The following is an 11,640-nucleotide window of genomic DNA, read 5'->3' on the forward strand; positions in this document are numbered from 1 at the left end:
ATAAGAGCTCTCGGGCTGTTTCCAAGTTTTAGCTATTACAAACTGTGCCTCTATAAACATGGGTGCACATATATCACTGTGGTATGATTCTTTTAATTTTTGGAGGAAGATACCCAGCAGAGGGATGGCTGGGTCAAATGGGACCTGTAATCCTAGTTCTCTGAGGTATCTCCATATTGATTTCCACAGAAACCACCAGTCTACACTCCCACCAACAATGGAGAAGGGTTCCTTTTTCCCCACAGGCCCTCCAGCATTTGTTATTGGCTGATTTTTGACAGCAGCCATTCTTTCTGGGGTGAAGTATAATCTCAATGTTGTTTTCATTTGCATGTCTTGAATGACCGGTGATGTTGAATATTTTTTCATATGTTTATTTGCTATATCTCTACGTCTGACAAATGTCTGTACATTTTAGATGCCCATTTTTGGATTGGGTCTTTAAATTTGGGAGGTTTGAATTTTTAAAATTCTTTATATATTCTAGATAGGAGACCTTTGTCTGAGGAACAGCTGGTAAAAGTTTTCCCCCCACATTGTGGGCTATCTCTTCATGCTATCGCTTCCTTCTCTTGCTGTGCAGAAGATTTTTAAGAAGAAGAGATCCCACTTGTTGATTCTTCATGCTAGTTCACGTGTGACTGAAGTTTTTTGTTCATGAAATCTTATCCTATGCCAGTGTCTTCAACAGTTCTACCTAACCTCTCTTCTAGCTGTTTTAGTGTTTCTGTTTTAATGTTTAGCTCTTTAATCCATTTTGATTTTAGTTTAGTGCGTGGTAAGAGATATAGGTCTAGTCTTTGGCAAGTTGAAACCGAAGTGATGTAAGTAGGACAGAAGTGTAAATACCAAATAGTTTCTCTGGTGTGAGAAACTGAAGCGTAAACAAGGATCAAAAGGCATAATAGATAATGTGAGATAGGAAGAAAAGGTCCAAAGGGGGAGGGGAAAGGGTGGGGGTTGGGGAAAGGAATAAAGGAGTGGAATTAATATGAGAAAAGGAAAAAAAATGGAGACAAAGTCTTTGTAAATAGGGGTGGAGGGGTTGAGAGGAGGGCAGGGGAATGGGGAAAAAAATAAGAATCAAGATATATTATGTAAAGGTGCTAATTTCCCATGATGAATGTCATTCTATTGTATACCTAAAATGTGCCAATACATTAATTTTTAAAAATTTAAAAAATCAAAATTGGGTAACCATTGTATTACACATTACCTAAACTACGTTGTGTATGTTTAAGCATTAACTCTTCGAAAACCCTCCTTAGTTCATTGATTTCTCATTGGGTGCCAAGAATAAGTTTGAAGATAAATATTAGGTAAATTCCTACATAAGTATGTAAAACAACCAAGTGATTGAATCTGCTGACATAGGGAAGGCAGTCGCTCATCATCCAGACACGGAGGAGCTGAGAACTGAGCTACCCGGAGGGTAAGAGGTTGAGTTCCAGTAGCAGTGACTTCTCCCAAGTGCTGTGCTTGATCCTTAGATATTATTAGCAACAATTTTGAGAGATAAGCCTGTTAGTTTTAATAATAAGATTTTTATTTTGGGGCCGGGGATTTAGCTCAGCGGTTCGGTGGCCTGCCTTGCAAGTGCAAGCACCCGAGTTCAATCCCTGGTACCCTCCTCAAAAAAAATTATTTTTAAAAACATGATGAGTTCACTTTGACAGCATGATATTTTGTGCAGAAGCACAGAACCAGCTTGCTTTATTAAACTCTTGTTCAGAAACAGGTACAGTAGCATCTTGTTCTTACTTTTAAGCACATTAAAAACAAAAGCCTTGATCTGAATATTTGAGATAAAAGTGATTAATGACAGAATAAAGTCTTAAACTGCACAAATTGGATTCCCTTCCGATTTTATTTCTTTTACATCTACTACTATTTTAGAACTGACACAATTAGTTCATACATGGTCTGAGCGAAACATAGCAACCACTATCTATGAAAAAAAAAAGTGATATCACTTTAAAAAAGTTGTGTTACCAAGATATTCTTTCAATTAAATATACTTTATTTTGTCTTTTATTTTATCTAAGCCAAAAATAACTTGGCATTTATGCTAGTCTGACATTTCTCCTGTTGGGATACTTAATTCAGACATAAAACTGTGTTATTTTTCAGAAGTCCAGCATGTCTCATGTGACCATGCTAACATTGGCATGTCTACCACAATTGATCTGATTTCCATAAAAATCTGAAAATAAATCAGTACTTTCTTACAGTCTTTTCAGGCATTCGAACTAGACCGTGTTTGGTGAATGAGAAAGCTCGGTTTCCATTAATTTGAGGAACTAAGAGTTGTTTTACTTTTGGTCGTTATTCTACTGTTAACATCAAAACTAGTACCGCTTGGATCACTAACACTCTCAACCACGTGAAAGTGTCTCTTCAGAACTAGTGAACCTGGGGAAAAACAGTGGAGAAAGAAGAGACTCTAGGGCTGTTCAAGGGTTCACAGGCTGGAGTTCTCATCTAACACAAGCAGACTGATATTGCACAAGAGACGACAGTCTCTTTTCCTTTCTATCTTTCCTAATAATGCTTTGTGAGAACTCTGACATTACATGTAGAAATATTTTTAGCTCTAATGTGATAGGTTTAATGATTAATTTTGTGAGTCAACTTGGCTAACTGGTTATTTAATCGAGAGCTGCTCTAGGTGCAGATGTGGAAGTGTTTTATAGATATGATTACTATTTATAGTTAATCGACTATATGTAAAAGGGTGTATTCTCAATACATGTGTATGGGCCTCATTTAATCAACTGAAAAACTGTAAGAGCAAAAATTGAGGTTCCCTGGGCAAGATGAAATTTTGCTTCTAAGCTGCAGCATTAACACTCAACTAAATCTCCAGCCTACCAGACTGCTTTATCAATTTCAAACTTGCCAGGGCCTACAAACGTGTGAGCCATGTTCCGGAGAAGCCTAATGTAGTAGCTATGTCTTATTTTGCAATATTTTTTTCTACTACTCATACATTCTATTGTTCAAAAAATAAGAAAGTATTAAAAATTATGCTTACTTTCTGTGGGAACAAGACACTAGGTGAAGATCTCTTATTGATATTCCATGATGGTGTGGCACATAAGAAGAAACATATGGATCTTAGAAACACACTAAGAACAGTTGACATGGGAGAAAAAGCCATGTAGGACCATAAAAACCTGATCATATGGCAATCTTTACAGAGCTTCAACTGGCTTAATGAAGGAAGTATAAGAACGAGGTTTTAAAAGGAAGAGAAATACTCTTGAAAAGGATAGAATCAATTTAGTGAAGAACTTTGCACATCATGCTGTGAGATTTCATTTTTGTAGTCTTTGGAATCTATTTCAGGCACATGATGACATTTATGCTGTAAAATTATAAATGTAGTATCTCAAAATCATAAAAAATAAAAGCCACATTCATCATTTACAGCAAAGTACATGGTAATTTGAAAGATATGCCATTTAAGATAATTTGGACAAGACATCTGAAAACTTCCAGGGTTGTAGAAATAGAAGTTATCACCTTTTTGAAAAGAACAGTGAAAGATTATTTTTGTCTAATGTCAACATTTAAATGTGTTCTGAGTTGCTCTAAGGAGGTAATAGATAAGCCACAGCAGAACATCTCTACTATTAGAAAGGCATTATTGGATTTTAATTCAATGAGGAAACTAACAGAAGTTTCTGGAAATGAACCTGGGAGTTCTCTGAGGGAAAGCCTGCTATTGTCAGTAGTCCTTACAGAGTGTTTCCTAGCCGTGAAGTGGGTGAGGTAAATGGTAGTCATGGAATATGGACAACAGAGAGGAGCTGAGAAACTTAGAATGTTCTGAAAATACGTCTTTAAGCTATGGTTTTCTTACTTTTGAACTCGGAGAATGAGGACATCTCAATAGATCCTAGAAGTTGTCTAAACTCTTCATTGGGCAAGATGTTGGGTAGTCATTGGACTGAGAATATTAGAGAGATTGTAAAATTGAACATTATTGTATCTCCTTGAAACATTAATGACTTTCTTAACAAGTTTAGTTAGGTATGTATATATGTGACAATTTCTTTCATATTACAAAAAGCTGGTGCTGCCTCACTTTGTTTCTATTTTTAATCACCATTTCTATGTCATTTTAATTCTAATTCAATTTAATATTTTCATAGGTTAAAAATTAACCTGCTGGCAAATGTAAAATATAAAACCAATTTTATTTTCCTGAGTATGAATTATTTTCACATCAACAGATAAGTAGTTCACTTTGTTTTAATGTACTAAATTGCACTTTTATAAAGATCATCTTTAAGAAGGACATAACGTGCTCAAATTGACTCTAAAGGGCTGTATGAAGGAAGCCAGCTGACCAGACCTGGGGCATGTAAATCATGTCATTAATGACGAGAACGCTCTCAGGTGCAAATGGCTTCTTACTTCCTAACTTTTCACTCTTCTAAAGACCAGAAAAGGATATCTTTAGAATAATGATCTAGGTAATGTGAAGTACAATTTAAAGAGACAAAATTAACCATTTTCTGGCTGCTACTTAACTGCTATTTGAATACTACTGAAAGAATTTGAAATTAAGTGGACATTATTTCTGGCTCAAATTTAGCTAATTTTAAAAGTAGCTAACAAAGAAAGTCATAAATTGTAGGTGAAAAGTAAGCACTTTGGAGCTGTATATGACTGGCTCAGAATCGTGAATGCACATCTTATCCACTGTGTCATTTATACCTTTGAGTCACAAATGATTCATCTTAAAATTTATCAAAATAATATGATAATTAGATGTACCACATGTAAAATGCTAGCATAGGTTTTATATCATACACATTTAGTAGATGGTTGCTGTTATCATTATTACCTGTGAAAAACTAGAGCAATTCTACAATTCCAAATCAAGAGAAATGTGGTAGAGTGAAAAGTGAAAAGAAAAATCTGACAATTGTCACAGGACAATTTTTAATGTGGAATTTCTATGGTACTGAGGATAAAATGCATGATCATGTAAAATTTGGTGAAAATTTAGTTCCCAATATTTATACATGGGATTGGTGGCATTTTCATTCCTTAGCCAGTATTCTACTTTATTTTGGAAAGTAGTGTCATGAAGATGTCCTTTCACTACATTAACAAGTTTTATCTTTCTTGAAGTTCTATTTAGTGTGCATTTTGTAAAATTAACAGAAATGTGCATGTACATTTCATTGTTGGACTGAAAATTACCAGAGTTCTTAGCAATTTCCAAGTCCTGAACCCCAAAGTAAAATGACAAACAAACTGGCATTGTTTTCAGATTCCAATATATATCACAATGGGATTGTTCCTGTTCTCAAATATTTGGGCATTTTTAGTCTCAATGAAAATAGCAGAAAATATTCTAATGAAACCACGTGCTAAAAACTGCATTAACATTAGAGTAACAGCATTCATATGACTCTAGATTTAAGAATCATTTCATAAAATTTCTCATGTTTAAATCATGTTGTAGTTATGAAAATATAATTATACTTTTTGGTAGAGTAAATTGAGGGGCAGAAACAATTAGCAACTTGCCTAATGCCTTATGGTCATTATGTGGCAACAGAGAAACACAATCTAAGAATTTTAATTCCAAATCCATCTTATTTCCACTTTACCAAATGCTTTCATCTTATAAATCTTTAATTTCACCATTAATTTTTATTATGGCTGTCTGGAGAAATGCCTTAAATCACTGTGTGACTACTGTAAGTATTAAGGATAATAATACATTTTCATGCAGGGAGACTAATGAGTAGAACCTCAGTTACAGGTCTGCAAATGGTATTTCTTGTTTAATGTAACACGACATTTATACATTCAGAAAGCAAATTTTCACTTCCATAGGAATAATTTTACAACAAAAGGAGCTATTCTGGAAAGCACTGATAATTTAATTTTTAAATCCAAGGTTCTGAAATATGGTTGTAATGTGGCTATGTTGTTACAGACTGGCCTTCGACTCACCAGTAGCTTGGGCTGGACTGGAACTCACAGCGGTCTCCTGCCTCAGCCTCCTGAGCACTGGGATTACAGGCAGGCATGTGCCACCATGCCAGGCACTGTAATTCAAGTCTCAGAGAAATTTATCTAACACAAATATTTTTTCCACTTGGTTACATCATAGCCCGGTACTTGAGAGCACTATGATACTTCAGCACTACAATTCAGAGCCATTTTAAACAGCAAAGTCATAAATAAAACACAAAAATTTGAAAAATGGCGTGGATTTAGCACAGTGGTTCCACCACGTGCCTCTCAGGCTCAAGGACCTGAGTTCAATCCCCGGTACCAAAAAAACAAATAAATGTACTTTTATGGACCAGGGATTTAGCTCAGTGGTTCCACCCCCTGCCTTGCAAGCGCAATCTCCAGTACCTAAATAAATAAATAAACAAACAAATAAATAAATAAAAATTGAAAAATGGGGCACAAAATTGACTTCAAAATGGCATTTTTTCACAGTTTGAGACCTGAACCAAGAGGGTGGAATTATTTGATTTACCCCTGCGGGGTACATGCATGACCTGTTCATGTTTGTGAATAATTGGGAAAGCCCTGTGAAGTATTAAATTTGTGGTTACAAATAAAATTTTGCAAGTAAGTAAACTTTCAAACATGAAATCTATGAATAGTAAAAATTGGATGCATATTGTGTTTATTTCATCTTCAGCCTATGAGCCTCTTTATAGATGAAACATGTGTTCCTTAGAGAACATAATGTGCATTTAGTAGAGAATCTCTCTGTGATAATCCACCTTTTAGAATTTTAGTGTAATACCCTTGTGGTGAAGTTTTTGTTTGCCATATTATTATTTCTTTTATGTTTGTCTGCTCTATTTTACCTTTTTCTATTCTACCTCATTTGCATTCTTTTAGATTAAAAGTTAATTTTTTGAATTCCAATGGGTATTTTGGTGTTGAAACTGTCTCTCACAGTTTTTAATGTTTGTTCCTGTGATAACACCAGCCCACTTGTTCTTAGTCTACTTAAATTTAATATCACGCCACTTGTTGTAAAAGTGCAGAAATATGCAAATATGCAGAAACTTTTATCCTCTTTTATGTGATACTTTTTGGGGCAAGCAGTGTGTTCACCATTGTCACAGGGAGGCAGCCATAGGAGCGGGCAGAGGAGAGCTTCAGCTGCATTCTAACAACACATCCAGGAAAGCAGGGCCCGCTACTCCAGCTCCTGCTCTCCCTGCTATTTTAACAAGCATTAATTCTATTTTTTTTCCTCATTGAGTTTATTGGTACATTTTAGGTATACAGTACAGTTACAGTCATCATTGGGGTCTTGTACCTTTACATGACAGGTCTTGGTTCTCCTTTTTTCCCCTTGTCCCTGCCCTCCCTTCACCTCCTCCTTCCCTCCCCATTTACAAACATTTTATTTCCATTTTTTCATTTTCTCCTATTGTTTTCTTTTCCATTATTACCTTTCCCTTACCCTTCCCACTTTCCCTACATCTTGATCTTTCCAACAGAATTAAAAGAATCATATCACAGTGATATATGCTCAGCAATGTTTATAGCGGCACAGTTTGTAATAGCTAAAACTTGGAAACAAGCATTAATTCTAGATAGCATAAATACTACTAAACAATGTTTTAGCATTTGTCTTTATATTATGGCATAATTATATTATAGAGTTACACATTTTAAAGAAATTAAATGAAGTAGCCTTTTATCTAAATCTGTGTATTTACCATTTCTGGAGTAATTAGTTCCTTCTAGAATGCCTGGGCTTTCATTGGTATCGTTTTTATTCAATTTGAATAAGTTCCTTTTAGTTTTTTTATGACACGAGATTACAGATTTTTAAAATTCTGTTTTATTTTTGTTTAATGTGAAAAAGTGTTCGTTTCACCTTTCTACCTGGGAAATAATTTGGCTTGACAGAGAATTACATTTGTACAAGTGACTTCCCTCACCCTGCCTCCATGATTCCCTTAATGCGTTTGTTCCATAGACTTCTTTTCTCAATGATTTCTGGTGAGACCAGGTCATTAATTTAAGACATTGTTTCATTGTAGGTACTATGTAGTATTTTTCAGGATGAGTTCAAGATTTCATTTTGGTTTTCTGCAATTTGATTAGAATAAGAATAGGCATAGTCATATGTACAGTTATTCTGCTTGGTTTCCCCTTAATTTGTGATTTTCACCAAAGTAGGAGAACTTTTAAGATTTATTTTAAAAGATTCTTTTTTTCTGTTGCATTGGATTTTCCCCTCCTTCTGGTACTCCAGAAATGGTTAAAAATATGGCAGTCTCCATTGAGTGATTTTATTTATTTACTTTATTGCATCTTTTTTCCTTCTTTGAGACTGTGTAATTTCTGTTGATGCGCTTTCATATTCACTGACTTTTCCTCTATTGTCTTAAATGTATGGAAAGCTTATTTATATTAATCCATTGATATTTTCTACCTGTGCATTTGTTAAGAAGACTTTTTGTTTTATTATACATAGCTATAAGCTGCTTTAAAAGTCTTTTTAAATAATTCCAACTACTTGATTATATCAGAGTTTTCAGTTAACATTACTCTCTCTTGAGAATACACTTTCCTGGTTGTATTAAAGTAGGTAATTATGAATTGCATTTACAACATTGCAAATATTATATTCTAAAAGATCTGGGTAATGTTGTACTACCCTGTGAAATATTCTCCTGTATGGTCTGTTTTTGAATGAAATTTAGATGAACACAAATTATCAGTTATGCCCATCTCAAAAAAATTGTCATGAAAGTTGATTTGACTTGAAGGCGACGGAATGAAAAGTATGGAAGGTCAATGATGCAGCATGCTAATCATACTGGTCTCCTTTAAATGTGAGGAACTGATGGAAAGAATGAATGTTAAGAGAAGATGACAAACGAACAGGAAGTAAATGTAAATACCAAATGCCTTCAAATATGTTCTCAAGGAAGAAACTAAAACAGTCAAATCAGATAAAATTACTACCTATCAAAAATTTTCCCAATAGAGCAATGTCAAGTTAATGTTATACAGAAAAAAAGAATATAGAAGTTACAATTAGAAAACTTGGGTTAAAATATCTATGCTTAGAATATTTCCAGGAAATAGCAGATAAGCTACTTTTCAATGTTCCATGGACACCTGGCTATTATGAATTCCAGAAGAAAATGTACTTACTGGTGGAGCTTTATAAGGAAAAATGTTGGGACTCAAAGTTTTTATAACCATTTAATTTATGTTTATATGGAAAGTTTTTGAAAGGAACTTTCAAATAGTTATAGGTTAGAACAATTATGTACCCACTTTTCCCCACCTGGAAAATCAGGTAAGGCATTTAGAATTACACTAAAAACAAGTCCAACACTCATATCTGAGGACCATATCTGGAGAAAATACATATTCAGGTCTTACATACCTAAACATTTGAAAATTATAAATAAAACAGGCTAGTTGATAAATATTTCCTTTCACTCTATTTTATCAAAGATACTTTCATTAAGACAAATTTGAAATACGGTTTGTATATAACTAATGGTCCATAAGATATTAAAGACAAGTGAATTTTGATCATTATCATGCATTTCTTGCTGCCTTGTTGAAGGATCAGCAATGTTTAGTTTAAACTCAATGCACAAATAAATTCACGTTTTCATTAATTCCACTAAATACACTTTTGTAGCCTTTTTAAATAAAGCCAATATATTTTGTGATCAATATTTTCAATATCTGTGGCTAATTAATAGCAATGCAGTTAAGGATTTTAATAATTAAATGTACTTTAAAATATATGAAATTTGAGATTTTAAAATGTAAACAATGAAGATATTTTAAATATTAAAATTATTTGTTATTACAAGTTATTTGTCCTCTAAAGCATTAAATAGTGCCTGTTATTTAAAATATAATTGTAATTAATCAATTTTAAATTTCCATCGAAACATTTACTAAAACTAAGGAATTACATATTTTAAAAATAAAATATTTGTAATTGTATTACTTAAAGTCCATGAAATTGACAATGTAATAATATGTCTCAAGCTAAATATATATACAAATTGAAGAGTTTCACAGTTAATGTTACACAGCTTTACAGCATTCATTTTCCAGGTGCAATTGTTGTGATTATGCACTAATTACACTAATTACAATTGTACGTGAATAACTCTGTACAATAAATAGGAAGACAAAAAGCAGCAAGAGAATGAATGCTCGGGACTTCTGGGAGATGGCAGTTCTTTGTGCTTGAATCAATTGACTTTATCTATCTAATAGAGGACTTCAGAATTAATTGATTTTTATTTAATTTTTAGATCAAATCTCACTTCATTTTCATTGTTTTCCAGCATTGTGTTACAGTTTATTATTCTGTAGAATGTTCCCCCGCCCAACTCCAAGTCCTTGGACAAGTTGCTTTTGATCCTAGCACAGAGGACAAAGACAGAAACATTTTCCTGCATCTCACCAAGAAGAGATGATTGCATTGAGTCATTTTAGTGCTGAACACGAGATGAATGGCAGAAGCGTCATGTATTCTTAATAAAATGAAAGTCTATGAGTTTCTAATAAGTGGAGCCCAGGTAGGGCTGGCCCTCAGCGTGGGTGTATAGGGAGCTCTTGTCTCCCTTCTAGGTTTTTTGTAACACATATACGCATATGCAAAAGTAGTCTCGTAATTGGGAATATACAGGATGCTCGAAACTAGGCAGCTGCATTTGAGGTGCTAAAGGCTTACCGGGTTTCCTGAAAGTCAGCTCTCCAGAACCTGGCAGTTGCAGGAGTCCTGGGATTTTCAATAGCCCCGGAAGAAACATGCCTCGGTACCATCAGAAGCTGACCTTACATGCAGCTTCTCCCCTCTGGGGAAGAGGAGTCTGCCGTCACAGGGCTCTTGCTAAATGTGAGATCCAGGACTTAGTGTTTTGGGTAATCGCAACTGAGCGACAGCTTGCTCCTCTCTGCTTCCTTTTCTGGTGTTGTACACAGTGTTTCTCCTCCTCATCCTTTATTTCACTCATTAGATGCAATCTCTTATGGCATTTAAGAACATTTCAGATTTCCAATCAAACAAAGAAAGTGTTTTTGAGAGGAAAATTAATTTTTAGACTTAGAAAATATTTTATTTATTCTTTTTAAAATATCAGGAATGTTTTAAATCTGAGGATTTTCTGCATGCTATGTTGTTTTCAGTTGGGAAGAGCTTAAAATACTGTTAAGGAACAGAAAAGAATAATTTTAATATCATTTTGTTCTTATGATCAGTGGTTATTTCTAGATTAAATATAGTTTTTAAAATGCAGTGAAGAGATGATGTACTAACAGTTTGCTATGAAAAGTGGGATGTTAAAGATATAAAAACATGATGTGTAATGTAACATTTTTCTAAAATAAATGCACAAAAAATACAGGAAAGATGCTTAGCAAAATATTAGCAGCAGTTCTTAACAAGTAGTGGAATTTTAAGTATTGTTTATCTTCTATTTCTATGTTTAAGCATATATTATTTACAAAATTGAGATATATGAGTAAGTGGGGGTATACATGTGTGTATATAAAGTTGTATGAACATGAACATGTACACACAATTAAAAAAAAACAAATATATGTATTATCCCAGGGGTCTTATAATCTAGTAAGGGGAATAGA

The 11,640-nt window shown here is 34.0% G+C and overlaps 1 long non-coding RNA gene across 1 annotated transcript in view; it reads right to left on the reverse strand.

The window, feature by feature from the left end:
* The window catches only part of LOC104868009, a 13,461-nt gene extending 2,567 nt beyond the window's left edge, over nt 1-10,894 (reverse strand). Inside the window, exon 1 of the long non-coding RNA XR_781934.1 lies at nt 10,730-10,894. This is a non-coding gene — a long non-coding RNA (uncharacterized LOC104868009). The remainder of the gene's footprint in view (nt 1-10,729) is intronic.
* Between the last annotated feature and the right edge of the window lie 746 nt (nt 10,895-11,640).

This window comes from Fukomys damarensis, unplaced genomic scaffold (genome assembly GCF_012274545.1).
Source record: "Fukomys damarensis isolate Sample0158 unplaced genomic scaffold, DMR_v1.0_HiC HiC_scaffold_17, whole genome shotgun sequence".
NCBI classification, from domain to species: Eukaryota; Metazoa; Chordata; class Mammalia; order Rodentia; family Bathyergidae; genus Fukomys; species Fukomys damarensis.